General features: G+C 49.4%; 1 non-coding gene across 1 annotated transcript; it reads left to right on the plus strand.

Moving 5' to 3' along the window:
• The first annotated feature begins 11,931 nt into the window (after positions 1 to 11,931).
• TRNAE-CUC (transfer RNA glutamic acid (anticodon CUC)) lies at positions 11,932 to 12,004 on the plus strand. The gene has a single exon. It is a non-coding gene; the product is annotated as a tRNA-Glu (tRNA).
• The last annotated feature ends 9,268 nt before the right edge of the window (positions 12,005 to 21,272 follow it).

Raw genomic sequence — 21,272 nt, forward strand, 5'->3', positions numbered from 1 at the left:
CAGCGGCAGCTAGCGCCAGTAAACTACTCCCGGTAATGGAGATGTTTGCTTGGGGAATTAGGGAAGCAGTAAACAGAAGCCCTGAGTAATTAACCATGGACTGTGGATGTGCTCAGCCTTTCAATGCTGCCACCCCTGCAGTGGCTTCCCCTGCAGTGAGGTGATACCACTGGGTGGCGTTTGTCTGCCGAGATGAGCAAGTGAGAATCAGAGTCAGAGCCATGGAGAGTCAGGGGATGCTTGGAAGACCACTGAGCATCATTCCCTCATTGGCCAGATAGGGAAAGCAAGGCCCTGAGCGGGAGAGACAGCTGCCCAAGGACACACAGCTGAGGGAAGAGATGGAGCTCATGCCCTGCTCACTGTGAGTGCAGCCGGATCATCAACCCAACTTTGTGGTGTCCCTTTGCCCTGACCTCACCTTTGTAAATAGTCCATTTATTAAACTCTCCTCAGAAGCAGCTCGAGCCATAAACCAGTAGGAACACTTCATGGTGATTTTGAGGAACTGGAGGCTGAGTGAGGACTAGCTGGAGAGTGAGAAACTCAAGAAAGCCACAGGACAAGGAGCCAACACACTTACTGGAAAAGATAACATTCAAAAAACTGACCATACCGAATGCTAGCAAGGATGCTGAGCGACAGGAACTCTCACTTATTGCTGATGGGAATGCAAAATGCACAGCCACCTTGGAAGACAGTCTGGCAGTTACTCACAAAGCTAAACATAGTCTTCACCTTATGATCCAGCAATCACACTCCTAAGTGTTTACCCAATGATTTGAAAATTTATGTTTGCAAAAAATCTGCACATGAATATTTATAGCAGCTTTATTCACAATCACCAAAACCTGGAAACAATCAAGGTATCCTTAAATAGATAAATGAGTAAATAAAATGTGGCACATCCACATAATGGAATATTATTCAGTGACAAAAAGAAATGAGCTATCAAGCTATAAAAAGATATAGATGAAACTTAAATGCATGTCACTAAGTGAAAGAAACCTGTCTGAAAAGGCTATATAATGTGATTCTAATTATATGACACTCTAGAAAAGACAAAACTATTAAGACAGTAAAAAAAAATCATCTAGTGGTTGCACAGGTTGGATAGAAGAAGGACAGGGTATATTTTAGGAGGCTGAACTTGTTCTGTATGATACTGTAATGGTGGATACATGCCATTACGCATTTATCAGAACCCATAGAACTTTACAGCACGGAGAGTAAGTCTTAGTGTATACAAATCTTTAAAACATCGTGTAGGTGGTCAGAAAATCTAACTGTATTGCAAATGTAGGAAACAACCTGAGTAAAGAGAGTGGAGGGGAAAAGTGCTGACCTAAGTAGCTTTGGAAATGAGTTGATTCTGTAAGACTAAGATAAAAGGAACTATACATAAGAACTGTGTGCTGGTGAATAAAGTTGTTTCCCAAGAGGATATCGATTAACAATTCTGATACTGCCATGCATGTATGTATACTCTGGAATTGAACAATTAGGTAGATGACTGAGGGACTGTGGGAGCCAGATTTCTCACTGTTAGAGTGGGATTTTATATATAAGCAAGGGGAGGAGGCTGGAATGATTCATGAGGTGATGGATTAGAGTTGGAAGCATCAGCATGAAATCTGTGTTGCTTAATATCAATACTGACAGCTGTAGGGGGCTTCCCTGGTGGCGCAGTGGTTGAGAGTCCGCCTGCCGATGCAGGGGACACGGGTTCATGCCCCGGTCCGGGAGGATCCCACATGCCGCGGAGCGGCTAGGCCCGTGAGCCATGGCCGCTGAGCCTGCGCGTCCGGAGCCTGTGTTCCGCAACAGGAGAGGCCACAACAGTGAGAAGACCACGTACTGCAAAAAAAAAAAAAAAAAATACTGACAGCTGTGTATAGAAATATTTTTGGGCATGTGTATATAAATCACTTAGCATACATCCGTATAGCTCTTTGCTCTATTAGTTGAGAAGGCCTAAAAGAAATGACACCCCAGTCACAATAAGCGCAATTAATGGGCAGATCTTGGTGCCTCATATCATTCTCCAATGAAACAAACCAGGATTCCTTAAAGAAGTGGCTGATTCTAGGACTGGGGCAGGAAATATACAAAACAACCCTGCAGCAGATCGTAGGGCCAGAAAATAGGGAAGTGCCCCACAAAGCTACAACAATAACAAAAAGCCACATTGATGGCAGTATGACAAAGGGACACAGGAGCCAAATGAAAGAGTTCCCAATGGTCAAAGTTAGAACAATTTGAACAGCAAAATAAAGTAGTATTGGAATAAAACCCAAAGACTACAATAAATATCCATGAGTCCAGGCTGATATAAATGATTGAATAAGTTAATAAATTAATATATTTATTTATTATGTGTTATTAATTTAATAAATTATTCATGGGAGACAAATCTGCCATGAAGAATTCCAAGTAATTTATATAGATATTCTGCCCTCTTGGAGGGGCAGCATGGCTCCTACTCGTGTGTGGGCTGCACTTAATGAGTTCCTTGCAAAGAGCACAGCATGGAAATGCACGTGGCAGGGAAGAGTAACTTCGCAGGAAAACCTGGCAAGCATCACCTTAGCCAGATGATCGAGGTCAACACCAACAGTGATAAATCATGTTGATAATATGGACCTTGGCAAGGCGTGATGAAAATGAGACTTTGTGGTCATCCTTCCAAAAACTCACAGCCCCAGTCTAATCACGAGGAAAACATCAGGCTAACTCCAATAAAAGGACATCCAAAAATAAATGTGACCAGTATTCCACACAAATGTCAAGGTCATCAAAACCAAGGAAAGTCTGAGAAACTGTCACAGCAAAGCCTTAACGAGGCATGATGATTAAACATAACGTGGCGTCCTGGATGGGATTCTGGACCAGAAAAAGGACATTAGGTAAAAACTAAGGAAATCTGAATAAAGTAAACTTTAGTTGATCATGCTGTCCTAACGTTGGTTTATTAATTGTAACAAAGATCCCAAAGTGATATAAGATGTTAATAGTAGGGGAAATGGGGTGCAGGGTATTTAATGAGTCTCTATATTTCCTTCTCAATTTTTCAGCAAATCTAAAACTGTTCTAAACAGCAAATTCTATTTTAAAAGAAAAAATAGTTAAAGCTAAAGAAAAAATGAATATTCTCAACACTCCAAAAAGAACTATTTTTGACATTTCCATTTCTTTGCTTCCAGTACTCTTTGTTTTGAGCTTATAATTAAGTGTCCTGGCGTGTTCTTGGTTATGGTTTTGTCTTTTAACGTTATGGTTTTGAGCAATCACTGTGTTGTTACGAGTGTAACCTCATAGCCTATCTCACAGCTGTTTTTGTTCATGGTGGAACATTCTGCCCAGTGGACCATCTTGAGTTTAGTAACTGAACTCCTCGTGTTGGGTTGATTGGGTTGTTCTCAAATTTTTGCTATTATAAGTAAGCCTAGAGACACAAGCTTCCAGAAAGGGATAGATGGGAGTCCTCAAGCCTCATTTTTCTTTCAAAAAAATACCTAATACATATGCTACCAGTTCACTGAACAGGCAGAATCTGATGGGGCACAAACAGGAATAGCATCAATTCCCCCAGCCCTGCCTTCAAACAGGCTCCCTCTGAGCCCCCTACTCACCCACAACGGGCACCACAGTTGCTTCAACCTTGAGCTCACCTTCAGCTGTAACAGCATATTGTGGAATTAAGACCTGCCCACTTATCAGCATGGAAAGATCCAGTCAGGTCCAACCCTCCCCAGCTCAGGACCCACCAGGGTTCAGAGACCCCAGCTGGGGAAGTGTGGAGGTGGAGTACAGGTTCTGCTCGTTCCCTCCCCTTTCCCCTCTAGGATCCTGGCAGAGGACGGGAAGACTTTAGGGAAAAGGGGAGCAATTTTACTCTTGGCTGGTGCTGTCTGTGGTCCTCCCCCAGCTGTGGAGGTCCTGGGCACAGTGGGCGTGCACATGCCAGTTCTCTCCTGTGGCACAGATAGATGTGGTCATTGGAGCTACACTGTTCCGTGACAAAGGGCATGCTATGTGGCTGATCTTTTGTGTGCCACCCCGAGCCCAAAGGTCTTCCTTGTTCAGTCAACCCACTGCTGGGATCCCCTTCCCCCCAGGAAGGGCTCCCAATGAGATTATTCAAGGCTCAGTGAAAATCTGTGTCTTCCACATGTGTCTTACTCCACTTGGGGCTGCTATAACAAAAGTATCATAGACTAAGTGGCTTATAAACAACAGAAGCTTACTCATTACTGTTCAAGAGGCTGGGAAGTCCAAGCTCAAGGTGCCGGCAGATTTGGTGTCTGGTAAGAGCCCTCTTCCAGGTTTATAACAGTCTGTCTTCTCTTTGTGAGCTAACACGGCAGAAGGGGCAAGGGATCTCTCTGTGTCTCTTTTAGAAGGACACTAATCCCATTCATGAGGCTCCACTCCCAACACCTAATCACCTCACAGAGGCCCCACCTCCTAATACCATCACACTAGGAAGCTGGTATCAACACATGAGTTTTGAGAGGAGGGGGACACAAACATTCAATCCATAGCAACACGGAGCACAGAAAATTCCCCTCCCCTCCACTCCCCACCTGAGAGCACAGCTGCCCTTCCCTGCCCCCTCATCCATCCCTGCCCTGTTGAACAGCCCTGGCCAACTTCCAACCAACCTCAGACCTTCTGAATTCTCCAGACATGTTGATGTAGGTGACTGTATCTCCCAACAGTCATCACATGAGGAAACTGAGGCACAGAGAGGTTAAATCCCACATATAACACAGAGGATCAACAGAGCCAAAAGTTTGCTCTCTGAAAATATTTAAAAACAGAGAAGACTCTGGCAAAATTGAACAAAAATAGAGAGAGAGTGACAGCACAAATAAGCTATGTAAGCAACAGAAAAGGGAAATCACCACAGAAATTACAGAGATAATGCATGGAAATTTGCATGAGCAACTGTATAATAAATTAAAAATTTTAGATTAATAGAATATATTCCTAGAAAAGTATAACTACCAAAACTGACCCAAAGAGAATTTTTTTAATCTCCATAATTTTGTAATCATTAAATTGAATCAATAGTAGAAATCTTCCCACAAAACACTTTATCCACATGGTTTTATAAGTGAGTTCTCCCAAACATTTAAGACAGAAATCATTCCAGTTTTGTGCTAATACTTTCATTTATGAGACCAAAAAAACCTTAAATCCAAAGTCAGACCCAAAATGGGAAATTATGGAGCACACTCACTCAAAAGTGTGCATGCAAAATTGGCAAGAAAATTCCAGCAATGAATAAATTAGATAATATATTATGACCAGGTCTGTTTTTTCCTAGGAATGTGATGCTAGTTTAGCATTAGTTGATGAATTAATGTAATTGATCACCTTAGCAGATCTTTTTTTTTTTTTTTTTGCGGTATGCAGGCCTCTCACTGTTGTGGTCTCTCCCTTTGCAGAGCATAGGCTCCGGACGCACAGGATCAGCGGCCATGGCTTGCGGGCCCAGCCGCTCCGTGGCATGTGGGATCCTCCCGGACCGGGGCACGAACCCACGTCCCCTGCATCGGCAGGCGGACTCTCAACCACTGCGCCACCAGGGAAGCCCTAGCAGATCTTTTAAAAGCATACAGTCATCTAAATAGATGCAGAAAGGGCATTTGATAAAAGTTGGCATTCATTCACAATAAAACTCTTAGCAAACTAGAAATGAAAGGAATAAAAGGGCTTCTGCCAAAAAGCCTACAGCAAACATCATATTTTGTGGTGAAATGTTGAAAGCTTTCCCTTTAAAATTAAGATCAGGAGCAAGACAAGGATGGCTGCCAACATTAATAATATTCAACATAGGAGGTCTTTTCTAGAGCACTTAAAAACAAAAAGAAATGAAAAGTATACAGGTTGGAAAGGAAAAGCCAAAACTGTCATATTTGCCTATGCTATGTTTGCCTCTCTGGAAAACCCAAAAGAGCCCACAGATGATAAGAGAGTTTAACATATTTGCTGGATTCAAAATCAATATACAGAGATAAAGATGCCATTTCCAAGAGAAGAGAAATTTTACAAACTTTCTGAGGTCAATAAGAAACCTAACAAAAGTTGTAAAGTTCTTTACGTAGAAAATTTGTATTTGCATATGCCTGGTATGAGCTTGGCATATTGTAGCACTTCACTGAATGTGTGTTTCTGTTTCCCCCGTGCCCTGTACCTGAGATGTTTGCATTTTCATCTTAAAGAAACCCTATCGGATTTGGCAGAACAATTTGTGCAGTGTTGAGTCTTACTGACCCCGTGTTCCATTAAAGACTAATATTTGCATAATGCATTTGCCAAACACCTTCACATTCATTACCTTGTGCCCAAGAGAAGGGGGTAATAATGATCACATTTGCACTGGAGGAAAGTGACCGGCAGGATCTAGTCAGTTTGGCGTCAGATTTTGGTCCCAGGTCTGTCCTTGTTTCTATGGCCGAGGTGTTTCACCTGCCCTGCACCTGTTTACCTGGCTTATTCACTGAGTAACTACATGGGCACTTACTGGGCCCTGTGCCAGGTGCAAGAGGCACAGCGATGTGCCCGGTAGGCACGAAGCTTGTCTTCCTGGGGTTCCAGCTACTGGGAGGTCCATATCATCACACAACTGGGTGGCACTGTGCTACGTAAGATGCTGAGCGCAGAGGAAGGGAGCAAGGCGGCTTCCTGGAGGAAGGGGCACTTAATTCCAAGCTTGAAAGACAAGTCATCCAGAAATCAGGAGTGGGGAGGAAGTAGAAAAGAGTAAAAAAGTCATCCAGGCCGAGTAGACAGCATGTGCTTGGAGGAGACAGAGCTGTTAAGGAACAGGTAGAAGTTAGTCCAGCCAAAATGTAAGGTGCGCAGGTGTGGGAAGTGAGCAAGGAGATGATCAGAAGCCAGCCATTCCAGGGCCCCGCACACTGGGCCGAAGAGTATGACCTTGACCTTAAGAGCAAGGGGCAGCCACTAAGGAGTAAACAAGGTTATGACAAAGCCAGACCTGTGCTTTAGAGGACAGAGTGGGCAGACTCGGGGGTGGGAAAGAGGAGGAGACCCTGAAATCAGGAAGTCGGGTTGGGTCAGAGGAGAGCCTTGTATGAACTGAGAGGACCCATTCTCTGCCATTCCAGAGACCTCATAACCTCCTGAGCCCACTCCCAGCATCCATCCAGACTCTGGGCTGCAGCGACAGACACTAGTCCAGCAGCTGAGGCTTTAGGGGGGGATGGTTGGCCCCAGAGCTGGAGAAGAGGCTCAGAAGCTCTCAGGACTAAAGAAAGAACAGTCAGAGCCAGGGGCTCAGGCCACCATACTCTCTCCTATATCATCTTTTGTCTCTGCTTCTCTCTTCCTTTCTGCAAAGTGGCCATCATTACTCCTACTGTACCCAGGGCATGCCCCATGAGCCAGAAAGGTAGCCCCAAGCTGTTGCCAACCCCGTGATCCCAAAAGCAATAGAGAACTTCCTCTAAAAGTTCCAGGAGAAAATCCCAGGGAGGAAGCCAAACAGCACATGGGAGGCATTCTGTCCGATGGCTACACTACCTCACGTATAAAAACAAACCTTCACCACAGGCACTGGCAATGTCCCTAGGAGCTGTCCGAGAACATGGCCTCAGACAGCGGACTATTAGGTAAAAGGCAGACCCCTTCCATCATTTCATGCTGCCTACAGCAAACAGTCCCCTGGTACCCACGACCCACATCTTCCCCAGCTTCCTGTGGTCTCAGACAAGACCTTGCCTGGCAAACCCTCAACCCAGCAATTCCACGTCTAGGTTTCGATACTAGAGGCAAACTCCCATGGGAACACAGCAAAGCTCACACAGGATATTCATTGCAGTGTAAGGATGTTCATGCAGAGGACAAAATGGAAACAACCTTAATATCCATTATAGGGAAATGGGGAATGGCGAAAGAAAAGGAGAAAGCAAAGGAAAGAGGGAGAGAGAGAGGGAGGGAGAGGGACAGAGAGGGAGAGAAGGGAAGGAAGAAAAGAGAAATAGCCAAGTATTTGAGATAAATCACTTCATTAAAACCAGTGAGGTCCCTCTCTGTATACTCACATGGAAAGATGTCTATGATATTGGCAAATTATTTAAAAGCTAGATGCACAAATACATATAATATGATAACTTTTATCTGTGATGTCCATTGCGGCACTATTTACAATAGCCAGGACATGGAAGCAACTTAAATGTCCATTCACAGAAGAATGGATAAAGAAGATGTGGTACATATATACAATGGAATATTATTCAGCCGTAAAAGGAACAAAATAATGCCATTTGCAGTAACATGGATGGACCTAGAGATTGTCATACAGAGTGAATTAAGTCAGAAAGAGAAAGACAAATATCATGTAATATCGCTTATATGTGGAATCTAGAAAAAAAACGTACAGATGAACTTATTTGCAAACAGAAATAGAGACATAGATGCAGAAAACAAACTTATGGTTACAAAGAGGGGAGAGAGGGTGGGATGAACTGGGACATTGGGATTGACATATATATACTACTATATATAATATAGATAACTAATGAGAACCTACTTATAGCATAGGGAAACCTACTCAGTGCTCTGTGATGACCTAAATGGGAAGGAAATCTAAAACATAGTGGATATATGTATACGTATAACTGATTCACTTTGCTGTACAGCAGAAGCTAACAAAACATTGTAAAGCAACTATACTCCAATAAAAATTAATAAAAAATAAATTAAGCCTGCATATTTGTGTGGTGTATCAATGCAAAGATAAGGGTCTGTGAGCGTTCCATATCACACCCATGTCAGTGGTATGAGGCGGGATGGGCTTTGGAGGGTAACGCAGCACAGAGGTAGTTTTTCTCTGTATGACCTGTATATATTTTCTCTGTATATAACAATAAGAGGGATTGCTTTAAGGCTTTGTATAATTAGAAATAATTTTAAATAAATGAGAGAAAACAAAATGACAGGCAATGTTGCTTGTAAAGGCAAATTAGAAAAAAAGTCACCTGAATACAAAAATACATCTAGAGGGAACTAAAATAAATGATGGTGCCTGTTACAACAGAACACCAGGCAGCCAGTGAAAGACAGAGATGATTTACATGGGGAGATATTCGCAAATGAAAAGCAATTACAAATTAGTGTGTACCAAGTATTCTTATGTTGTAAAAGAAAGAAAGCTTAGAACATGCATAGAAAAATATAAGCCATAGTGGAAAGAGAAGGACTTAGAAACCTACGGACCTGGGTTTCCGTCTCACTAATAGTTATCAGTGGAGTATTGTGGGGTTCACTCCACTGCTCTGAGCGTCAGTTTACCCATACTGAAAATGAGAATAACAACAGTGTCTACCTCATGGGGTTGATGTGAGGATTAACTGAGCTAATGTAGCCAAAAGGCTTATCATGGAGAACACAAGACAGCAAGATGATGATGGTGGTGGTGGTGGTGGTGATGGTGATGATTTTCTAGTGTTTCATCCAGGAAGTAGTTTGAGACTAAGGGAAGGGAACAGGGCATTTTTTTTTCCTTAAACATCTTTATTGGAGTATAGTTGCTTTACAATGTTGTGTTAGCTTCTCCTGTATAACAAAGTGAATCAGCTATTTTACTCTTTATATACTCTTACAATATTTGACTGTTTAACAGTGAGATTGTGTTACTCTCTACTCTGGACTGAATTGTGTCCCTTCCCTCAATTCTCACATTGAAGCCCTAACCCCACCCCACACTGTGATTGTATTTGGAAATGGGGCCTTTGGGAGATAATTAGGGTTAGATGAGGTCATGAGGGTGGTGCCCTCATAATGAGGTTGGTGCCTTTATAAGAAGAGACACCAAACTGCTCACTTTTTCTGTCTCTCTCTCTTTCTCTCTGTCTCTCTCTGTCTGTCTCTCACCATATGAGGGTATGGTGAGTAGGAGGCCATTCACCAGCCAGGAAAAGATCCCTCAGCAGAACTCAACCATGCTGGCACCCTGATCTCAGACTTCCAGCCTCCTGAACTAAATAGACAAATTGTTGCTTAAGTTACCCAATATATGCTATTTGTTATGGCAGCCCGAGCTGACTAAGACACTCTCAAAGTTTAAAAATACATACTCTAATAAAGACTAAAGGGGGAAAATAACCATGACTCAGCAGCCGGCTGCAATGTGTCTGTTCTGCTGAGCTCTACACCCTGGCACTGCCCTCAGAGGAGGCTGCCGGACCACCCTGTGGGTGAGTACACCTGACCACGTCCCCTCTCATCCTGAGAAAATCGCATCCACACAGTGATTATGGAGGAGGACCAGGGGATGTGCCAGGCTCTCAGAACACAGTGAGACAGACAAAAATGATCCTTCCCCGCCGGGGAGGCTTGGGAGCCAGAGGACCGGCAAAGGTAGGTGACAAGTGTTCTCCTGTCGCCTGCCAGCATCCTGTGATTTAATACAGTTTGGACATTTTTCCAGCTGAGTGGCAGCCGGGGCTCCAGCCACATGAAATCAGGCAGATAAAAGCCTGAGCAAAGGGCACTGAGACCTTGGCTCCCTGTCATTCTGCCGCCAGCTCTGCCAGAGCCCAGCTGGCATGTTAAGTTGCTGAATCAATAAGGAAATGGATCAGGGCTGAAGGGAAAAGAGAGGCTGAGAATTCCACAAAGTTTCTCCTCCTTTGAGAGTCACATGGTTATGCTGTTGTACCTTCCGGCATCAGGGAGGCCCATCCAGCGACACAGAGGAGATCCCCAGCCACTGGCAGCGGATTCTGAGCACCTACTGTGCGCCAGGCCAGCACAAGGCCCCAGGGGTGCAGCAGCGACAGGACAGGCGAGGCCCTGCCCCTGGATACCATCAGCATGGTGACAGTAAATCACAGTCCTTCATGCTCTCTGCTCTGTGCTCACTGCTCTCACCCATTTCTCTTAACCCTTGCAGCCACTCTATGAAGGAGGATTACTGTCATCCTATTTTACAGAAAATGAAACTGAGTTTCAAAAAGACGTTACCCACTGGGATATGACCTATGTAACAGCAGAGTCAGAACGTGAGCCCAGGTCCATCTGTGCCGAGGGTATGCCCTGGCTCACCCCACAGTGTGACTCCATGACATACACTAGAATATTCTAGAAGTGAGACCCAGGCCCAAGGTCTCCCCATAGTCAGGGTCAGATCCCAAGTGCAATTCCTTGCACACACCCAGATAGGGGTTGGACAAGCCTTAAAGTGGTGTCTTAAATATAATGTCAATCTTGACCCCACGCCTCCTCCCTGCAGCCACTGTCTCCTTTATCTTTTCAACCCCACCCTCTTGGTTTTAACTGTTTATGTATCTGTGTTGCTGATCTACCGTGTGGTCCGGGAGGGAGTACCCAGTGCAGGGCCTACACACAGTAGGGCAGATGACATGCGGTTCTGAAAGGGACCTGGAGTCCCATGGGAGAGGGAGGATAGGGTCTCAAGTCCCATCTTTGCTCTTCACCAGCGACATGCCCCAGGCACTTTGCACCCAAGAGTCTCCTGCCCTCCCACGTAAGACCTGAGAGCATCCTCACCTCCTCCAAGGCTGTGGTTGGAGTTCAAAAGAGAAAACGGGTGTAAAGCTTTCAGCACAGAGCCCGGTACTTACCAAGTTCATGATGAGATTCGTGGTTATTAAGGATGATGATACTTATAACAACTGCTTGAAAAAAACATAAAACCAGAGGTTGTTATTTCCTTCTCTTTTGGGACTTCTGCTCCCTCTTAGCATTCATTCATTGATTCATTCATTCAATCCACTCACATGAATTGGGTACCTTCCACGGCCCAGCAGGGCTCCTCCTGGGACTACAGGGGTGAAGGGACAGGCAGGGTCCTGCCCTCCTGGGACTGATAGTCCTGTGGGGAAGAGTAATGACCATCAAGGAACCAGACTAATGAATTAAACCATTGCAGGGAGCTCCCTGGTGGTCCAGTGGTTAGGACTCCGCACTCTCACTGCTGAGGACCCGGGTTCAATCCCTGGTCGGGGAATTAAAATCCCACAAGCCTCGTGGCCAAAACAAAAACACTGCAGCCTGGGACAAGGAAAGCAAGGAAAAAATAGGATGCTGTAAAGGAGAGTGATGCTTTTTCTGCCAGGATCATTCTCCTTAGTGTGAGAAAGAAAACTCATGACCCATCACCCCACCAGAGTTGGCAGGGCACTGAGCTCCTCGGTGAACCTTGAGCTGTCCCCTCTGTGTCCCGCAAGACCCATGCCCTCCTGGCCCACCCCCACCCCCACCCCCTGTGCAGCACCCAAGTTCCTGATGGTTCCACATCACCTGCTTGGTGGTGCCCCCTGCTGCCCACCGTGCCTTCTGTAGCCAACCATCCTGGGGCCCCTGCCCAGCTCTCAGCACCTCCCCGTCTCGCACACTGCCCACTCTCAGCCCTCAGGTATGGGACCATCTTGGTCCCTTGGCCTTAGCCAATTGAACCAGGACTGGACACTTGACCCAGGCCAGGCCAACCAGGCTTGGATTCAGCCTGAGAGACCCTGGCCAGTGTCTGTGGGAGGAGAGAGGGCGCCTTGGCTAGAGTCCCAAGTCACCTTGTGGACTGCAGAGGGAGAGGATGGGACAGGGATGAGGGAGGAGAAGGGGCCTGGTGCTTCCTTTCCCACAGCCCAGCTGCCCCTCCCCTGGGGTCTGTGCCCCCTCCCTGGCCCCACCAGTCCATGTATTGAGCTCCTAGTTCATCACTTAAGCCAGAGAACCTTGATTCAGCTCCCCTCCCCCTCCCCTCGTGTCCAAGTCAGTGGCTTCCCTCCCACAGCCCCTCAGAGCCCCTCTGGGCTCTGTGACTTCTCTGTTACTTCCCAAGGGCCAGACTCCTGGTGTTTGCTGAAGGAGTGAGAGAATGAGTGAGTGGGTGACGAAACCTCTGAACACCCTCCCTGTGGGAGGAACCAGGGCCCAGGGATGCACAGACTGGGTCTGATTCAGGCTCTGCTGCTTCCTGGCCCCGTGGTCTTGATCTGATGTTTGTCCTCCCTGGACGTCCCCCTCCTCAGCGGGGAGGGTAGGTTGGGCACCCGGGTGATGTGGGGAACATGTGGCAGCACCCAGTCAATGTCATAAGGAATGACAGGTGCCAGATGTAGCCCCAGCATCCTTCTCCCCGATGCCTATTCCTAGAGTCCTCCCCAGGAAGTGAGGGGGGCTCAGGATCTGCAGGGATGCTAGAGGCAAACGCCAGGTCAGGTGGCCTAATGGCTTCTTCACTGGGAGAGGGGTAGGGCAGGGACCCCAACCCCACCTGAGCAACCTCAGCTCTGTCCTCCCCCAGGAGTCCAGCTCAGGCCCCAGTGTCCTCCTCCAGGCCCGTCAGCACCTGTCCCAAGTGTCACTGTGGTCATTGGAATGTGCAGGCGGAAGGTGACCTGTCATGGTGCCAGCTGAGGGCTGAGCAGGACCCCAGTTGCTCAGCTCTGTGGTCAGATGGCAATAGGACGGCAGGCCATGGCTGGGGGAGGGGCAGGGAGAGGAAGGGAAGAGTTGCGCATGGGGTGGGGGAGGGGAGGAAGCAGAGAAAGAGAACAATGGTTTCAGATTCAGAGAGGAGAACTTAGCCCTTTAATTCAGTGTGTGTTTTCAACAGGATAGATTTCTTTTTAAATTATTATTATTTTTAAACCCTAAGTGTCTAAATCTGTCTTTTGCCAGTGTTCAGATTTCAGGCCCACACCATGCGCCTCCCCCTGACACTTGCTTGGGGGGCCTGACTCACCTGTACAGCTTTCTAGGCTGGTCCAGGTAGGGGTGGGGCTGCCTAAGAAGACAGGATGGCCAGACCATGTCCGCTGGGCCTCGTCCTCTGACAACCCAGGGACTGAGCACTCAGAGGGAATGGAAAAGTGGCTGGACAGCTCGCAGTTTGGGTACTTGGGGAAATCACCCCATGTCTGTGGGCTTCAGTGTGTCCTCGTGTGTAAAAGATCAATTCTAAGGGCCGTGGTGGAAAGGGGAAGTGCTGTGATAATGTGAGAAGAAACATGGACTCTTCCCCATTTCTTTTTTTTTTTTATAAATTTATTTATTTATTTTTGGCTGTGTTGGGTCTTCGTTTCTGTGCGAGGGCTTTCTCTAGTTGTGGCGAGCGGGGGCCACTCTTCATCGCAGTGCACGGGCCTCTCACTGTCGCGGCCTCTCTTGTTGCAGAGCACAGGCTCCAGACGCGCAGGCTCAGTAGTCGTGGCTCACGGGCCTAGTTGCTCCGCGGCACGTGGGATCTTCCCAGACCAGGGCTCGAACCCGTGTCCCCTGCATTGGCAGGCAGATTCTCAACCACTGCACCACCAGGGAAGCCCGTCTTCCCCATTTCTGATGTGAGCAGTCTCTTGGGAAATGTTGGGCTCCTATGACTCACGCCCATGGCTCCTCCCTGCAAAGACACAGTAACTGGGAGGATTGTGCAAATAATATAAAACCAACCCAAATTGACTTAAAATGGGAACTTAATAGCTGCAGTAGCTGAAAACTCCACAGGGAGTTCCAGTTCTGACCTCACTTCACCAGGGGTCCCCACAATCTCCCGGGACCTGGTTCCTCTGGCCTCCATCTCTCACGTCTCTCACACCTGATGCCTCAGGGCTGGCTGTCTCAGCAGCACTGCTGCTCTGGGTGCAGGAGTCTTTTCCTAGGAGCCCAGCTCCAGCTCACACAGTTAGGCCACATACCCCTCAGAGCCAATCACTGTGTTCATGGCAAAAGGCATGTCCAGATCAGCGTGGGCCCAGGTCACCCCATCCTGATCTCGAAGACTGACACTGGGGGCAGGGAGTCCCTCCAAAAGAAAACCAGGAGCTTTTTAGCAAAAGAAGGGGATTGGAATCTTAGTGACCTCACACATCACTTGAGCGCTGTGAGACTCACTTACATCACAAAAAAAGCAGTGGACAGTGGTAAAGACCTACAGAGTTCCTACTAAGGTGTCAACATCACGACCTGATCAGGCAGTTCTGTTCCACCTGTTCTTATCCCCATTTTACAGATGAAGAAACTGAGGTTCAGAGAGGTTAAGTGACTTGGCCTGGAGTCACACAACCAGTCCATGGAGGAACCAGGGTGCTATCTCAAGACCTGCTCTTAACCACCACGCTGCACTGCCACCCTAAAGGGAATAAGGACAGCCAGCACAGTGATACTAATGACGACAGCGTGGGGCTGGCTGAGGATGTGGTGGTGACTGCCCAGCGAGGGCAGGCTGAGCGATGGATTCTGGGAAGTTGTAGGTTCCCTGTCTCCCTGCTGTTCCAGCCCCCTAGCTCCACCCCCTCCAAGTGCTCAAGGGGATGCGCCCCACCCATCAGGGGTGCAGTGCTTCCTTCAGCTAGAAGCCTTGCATTTCTATAAAAATCAAGGGGAAATGTGGCCCCAAATCCCCCCTCCTCTCTCCTTTCCCCTCCTTGCTTCTCACCTCTGGCCCCCGCTGTACTAACAAGAGGGGAAAAGAAAGTCAAGCCTCTCAGCATTTATCACTGTGGGACTAGAAGCCCAGAAACAACTTTTATACTTTGGCGAGGGGCGGGGAGGATGCATGGGTTACAGTGGTGCTGAGCTGAGGTAGGAACACATGTTTCCCTGGGCAGATGTGTGTCTCCGGGTGGGAGGCAGGACCTGCAGAGATGCTCACAGCCAGCGCTGGCCTGAGGTCAAGGCGGCCTCCTCCCAGGGGCTCTAGAGAGGGCAGTGCTGACCCCAAGGGGGATATGTGCTGATGGGGATTTCAGGCACAGAGGGAGGCTCTTCTGATGCCAGGAGCCTTCACTGTACTTGCGGGTGAGATTGACCTGCAGGGAGAGCTGATTCTACAGCTCAGAGTGGCAGAGCCAGAAAGGCCCTTGGAGAAGGGGTCACCCCTGCCTTGGGGGGCAGAGGCCACCCAAGACGGACTGAGGGCCAGGCTGCCTGCTCCCCAGCCCCACCCTCAGGCTGTATCCCCCTCCCTGAGCTCAGGGACCACCACTGTGGCTGGAGGAACTGGTCTGAGCCCGAGGCCTCCATCCCTACTCTGAGAACCTGAGCTTGACCATCTCTGCACTGGCCCTGGCCTGCTCTCTAATGAGGCCTCTGCCTGGGATCCAGCACTGCTGGTCTGAGGTGCCGTTCTGCTCCTACAGCCCCTCACCACCACCATCCACCCACAGCCCAGGCTCCCATCTACCCACCAGTTAATGGGCTGGCATTATGATCCTCAAATTACAGATGAGAAAGCTAGGCTTAGAGGACTGAGGCGGGAAGGAAAGTGCATCTCAAACCCAGGTCTCTATGGCTCCAAAGGTCAGTTCTGCACAGGGTGCTCTGTCTCAGCTCTCCAGGGCTGAGAGCCTGAGCCAGGGGCCAGGGGTGGGCCAGGAATGGCCTGCACACTGACCAAACTTGTGGGCAGAGGGGGGTCTAGGAGAGAGTGCAAGAGGGCTGGTGGAACCAGCCAGGCCTCACCCTGGGTTCGCTTCCACCCCTGAACTCTGCAGGGCTTGCTGGACATTCCATGTTGTTTCTTACCTCTGCCATTTGGCTTTGACTGCTCATTCCGTTCTTCTTAATATGCCCTTCTCTCTATTTTGTCCGCTTGGCAAGCTCCTATTCATCCATCAAAACCCAGATTAGAGGACTCCTCCCTGCCATTTCCCAATCCCCATAAATTCTCATCTTTACTCTACTGCTTCTGAACTAACATCCCGTATATAAGTCCTTATCCACTAAATTGTGATTCATTTATTGCCTACTCATTCACACAGCTGGATATGAATGTTGGCAGGAGACTGGCAATCAACTGACCAGGACTGGACCCATGAATGCCCTCTGAGGCATGGCCACTCCCATCCCTGTGCCCCTGACTCTCCCCTGGCTCACAGTCCATCCCCTCACGAGATGTGGCATTTCCAAAGGGTAGACTGAGAACTTGGACTTCTTTAGTGTCATTGTCAGCAGGGGCTGGCACAGAAAGTGCATCATGGATCCAGGAGGGGGCAGCCTTCTCTGCTTCTGGGTGGAGCCCGGCCTGCCTCTAGTGACCAGGCAGCCCAGGGAGCATGAGGACCCAGCCCGCTTGACCACAGGGGCACAGCCCACAGGACAGCCTCCAGGCAACTCCACAAGCTTCCTGGGTAGAGATCAGTGACAAACTGCGGGAGGGGACACAGAGGAGACTCCACCTGTGACCATAGCTGTTAGTGGGCTGGGTTTTGAGCCCACATGAGACACCCAAGGGACCCTCAAATTGAGGGAGAGGCTTTCAAGGGACCACAGTTCACTCAGGTACAGGAGGGATCAGAACTGGCAAGATCAAGTTTACCTGTTAGATTCTCCCTTTTTCCACCCGTAGCTGGTGAGACCCAGGGACATTCAGAGACTGTGGCCACCTTGCCTGGGGTCAGTCCCCCCACCTCACACCTGCCCCCCATCAGGTGGCCTAACACAGAGTCGGGATCTCCAATGGCTCCTGTTGGTTGAAAGGCTCCAGATCTCCCAGCCCCGGTGACACAACGACATCTCCAGCCCTAGAGCTCTCTGCAATGGGCACGACAGTGCCTGGGTGACCCCACGCACACACTCCACCTACCAGATTTGTATGCAGCGCAAGGAGGAGAGCGTGGCAGCTTATTTTATTTTCTTTGAACAAATCAACTTTCTGCCATAGCCAAGCAGCGTGGAGATTTCAGTGTGTACAGACATCAGAGACAGGAAAATGAATATCCAGTTCTGCGGGTTTTATTGGTCTCACCCACGCTCACCTGCCATCCCTCGCAGGTCTCCCCTGAGGCCTGGCTGTGTTCTCAAAGCCCCATGCTGCCACCCGGGCATAAGCGTCCCATGGCAGCCTTGCCTCCTGTCTCTCTGTCTCTCCTGCCCTGCACCCCCTTCTCTCTCCTCTCCCTCCTCCTCCCTTGCTGCTAGCCCTCTCTGAGCACAGGGAAATGTGATCTCAGAAGCGTCGCCTTCCTTTAATCAGGACCTAACTCCTTATCCCAGAGCTCAGAGATGGAAGTTTCCAAGAAGACAAGGAAGGCGCTAGTGGTGATTAACGCTTCCCTGCTCTCTGGAAAATAGGACTTAGCCCAGGATGTGGATTTTTTTTAAGGTGCTTTACCATAGAAGATTCTGGGAGGCCAGCCCCTGGCTTAGCAAATACCCCACAAGGCAAAGCAAGAATTTGGAGGAATGGGGGGTGGCCAAACTGAGAGACAAGAGAGAGGGTGAGCCTTGAGGCAGGGTTAGGGAGACCCCAAGCCAGGGGCAGGAGTCAGCTTGGCCCCCACTACCAGGATGCCTGGAGGTTGGGAGGGCCCTTCCTGGTTGTGCAGCTCTCCTGTCTTCCTGTCCTGCCCACATTCCTTAACCAATTCTCCTTTGATTAAATATCTCTTCCATCCCGGAGGTGATGAGCGGATCCTAGTGGCTGGAGTAGGGGGGCACTTTGGGGGCACATGTCCTTGTGGATGGAGGAGAAGTTGAGGGTAGCTCAGAGGGAGGTCAAATACCAAGTATAGGAGCTCAGGTTTTGACCCAAGGCTAGAGGAGCTACGGAGGGCTGGAGGTCTTGTGTGTGTGTGTGTGTGTGTGTGTGTGTGTGTGTGTGTGTGTGTGTGTGTGTGTGTTGCAGTGGAGGACAAGGTGGTTACGTGCTATAGGGAGGCTGCTCAGTAGGGATGGATGGGAAGGGAGCCTGAGGCAGGGGGACCAGGTACAAGGATGTTGCAGTGGTCCTGTGGGAGGTGGCAGTGACCTGGACCCAACCGGCACCCAGGGCTACAGAGAAGGAGACAGATGCCATAACGGGGCAGCAGGTAGAGTACACACACACTCCCTCCTTAGCCGAACTCCCCAGCGCCCTCTACAGTCAGTCTGGGCATCAACGATTCTCAGATGCACGCCAGATATGTTCAAGGTCACCAGATACTGTGAGGCAGTGCCATGTCCAAACCTAGAATAGATCAAAGGACATTTCAAAGGCGGAGATGACAGAGGTGGAGGGGGTGGGAGCTGAGGGCAGAGACGCCTGCATGTTCCAGGCTGGGTCGTCTTCCCCATCTCCCACTCATGGTTCACCCTGTCTCCTAAGGGCTGACCTGCAGTCCAGGGCCCGGCCTATCAGCCCCTCCCTAGCTGGTGGCCTTTTCTCTGGGCCTCAGTTTCTTCCTCTGTCAAGTGGGTTAATGCCCCCTTCCTCCCACCCTGTTGGGGCTGCAGTGAAATCGTGCCAGGATAGGAAACCGGGGGCGGCCCAGCACTGAGGTGACAGGGACCAGCATCTGTGTCCTCCTGTGTGACTGGTCCCTTCTAGGACCAAATAGTGGGAGTTTTATCCCATTAGGTGAGGTTGAGTTTTACCACATCTGATGACTTCCAGGATTTGGCACACAGCAGGACCACATTTATGTTTGCCCCATGAATGAACCGATTAGTTCATAGATTTGAATTCTGGCTCTGACACTGATCAGCTGTGTGCCCTCTAGCTGGGACCTCCCCTCTGGGCCCTCAGTTCCCTGTCTTGGAATCTGTATGGTGGAGAGTCATTTGCCCCCTGGGTTCCAAGTAAACATCACAATAACACAGCACTGGATGCAGGGACCCAGAACACCTGGAGGCAGAACTAGGAAGACAGACCGTGGGCATGAAGTCAGCTGCCTCAGTGTTCACTCTTGTCCAGAGCAGGGAGACGGTGTCCCAGTCATAACGCGGGGTGTGCTAACCAACCACAGAGCTTCCGCAAATGTCAGCGCTGCCTGCGGGAAGCTTCCTGTGAACATTAGTCGGAAGGTCAGGAGGAGGTGACGTGGAGGGGAGCTCTGTGTGGACAGAGGGTGGGCAGGCCTCCAGGGAGGTCTTAAAGGGACAGGCCCCCAGCAGGTCCAGGAGGCCCCAGCTGGGCTGCTTCCGGGACCTTTGAGCAGTGTAGTCACACAAGGGCCTGTCCTCAGGACGTCTGACTTGGAGTTTAATGCCTTGCAGTCATTGTCCTGAAATTCACAAAGGTTTTTGAACAAGGGGCCCCAGTTTCATTTTGTGCTGGGCTCTGCAGATCACGTAGTGTGTCCGGAACCAGGGTCACTTCCATATCACGGCGATCGTGGGACATGTGACTTCATCCCCCTTCACAGATGAGGACGCTGAGGCTCTGAGAAGGCAGGAGACTTACCCAAGGTCTCACAGCTATTGAGGGGCAGAGCCATCTCTCCATGAGTGCTGAGGGAGGCTGGCCCTGTGCCATCCACGGGGATGGAGACAATCACTGCCCTCCAGGCCCCCAGTCCCATGGGAGACAGACATTGAGGATGCAGTGGGATCTCAGGGGGAAGCACAGGCAGTGTGAAAGCAGAGGGAAACCCCAACCAGCCTGGGAGGTCAGGGGGCTCCCCAAGGAGGGGCTGTCTGCTCTGGGGCCTGAGGGTGAGCAGGGGTTAATCCTGCCAGGAGGAGGAAGAGGGGACAATTAGTTCACAGGCTTCCCTTGCTGAGCCGCTTTCATTCCCTCCCTGGGGAGGAAGCACCTTAAATTCACTGTCCTGTTCTCACACAGATGCCCCAAAAGCACCCAGACCCATGCCCCCTTCCCTGGGCTGCCCCTCCTTCTCCTCCCTCTTTCCCCCTTTCCCAAGGCAAAGGCAGCCCCTGGGGTCTCAGTACAAGACCTGCTGTGTGTCCCTGGGGGAGTCACTTGCCCTCTCTGAGCCTCAGTTTCCCCATCAGTGAAGTGAGGGGCTTGGACAAGGGAAGAGAATTCACCTCGATGAGACTTCGTGTGTGCTGGACCCTGACCTCATGCCCTCTCCAGAGCCCTGGGCACCAGGATGAATGATGCACTGTCATGAGCCCTGAAACACAGACTCCACCCCCACTCCTCCCCTCCTCCTGCCTGACATGGGGGTCACCAGGCAGAACAGCCGTCCTTCACATCACCTGCATCACTGCTCCAGGACCTGTTGTGGCTCCTGCTGCTGGCTGCCTCAGGCCATCATGCCTCCCTACTCAGCAGTTTTACCACCCACCACCTCTCCCATCCCTCCCTCCCAGGAAACTCCAGGCAAAGTGGAGTTTTGTATGCCAAACACCCTAATTCCACCCTCACCCTGCCAGGGCTCCTGATGTATTCCCCTCTTCCTCTCCTCCCTCTGAGGAACTCCTATGCATCCTTCAAAGCCCAGAATTCATCTCTTTGGTGAAGCCCTTTCCAGGCAGAACTAATTGCCCCTTCAACTCAACCCCAGAGCAGCTGGTGGAGAACGTCCTGAGCCTGTAACATGTGCCAGGCT

Source organism: Phocoena phocoena, chromosome 1 (genome assembly GCF_963924675.1).
Source record: "Phocoena phocoena chromosome 1, mPhoPho1.1, whole genome shotgun sequence".
Classification (NCBI taxonomy): Eukaryota; Metazoa; Chordata; class Mammalia; order Artiodactyla; family Phocoenidae; genus Phocoena; species Phocoena phocoena.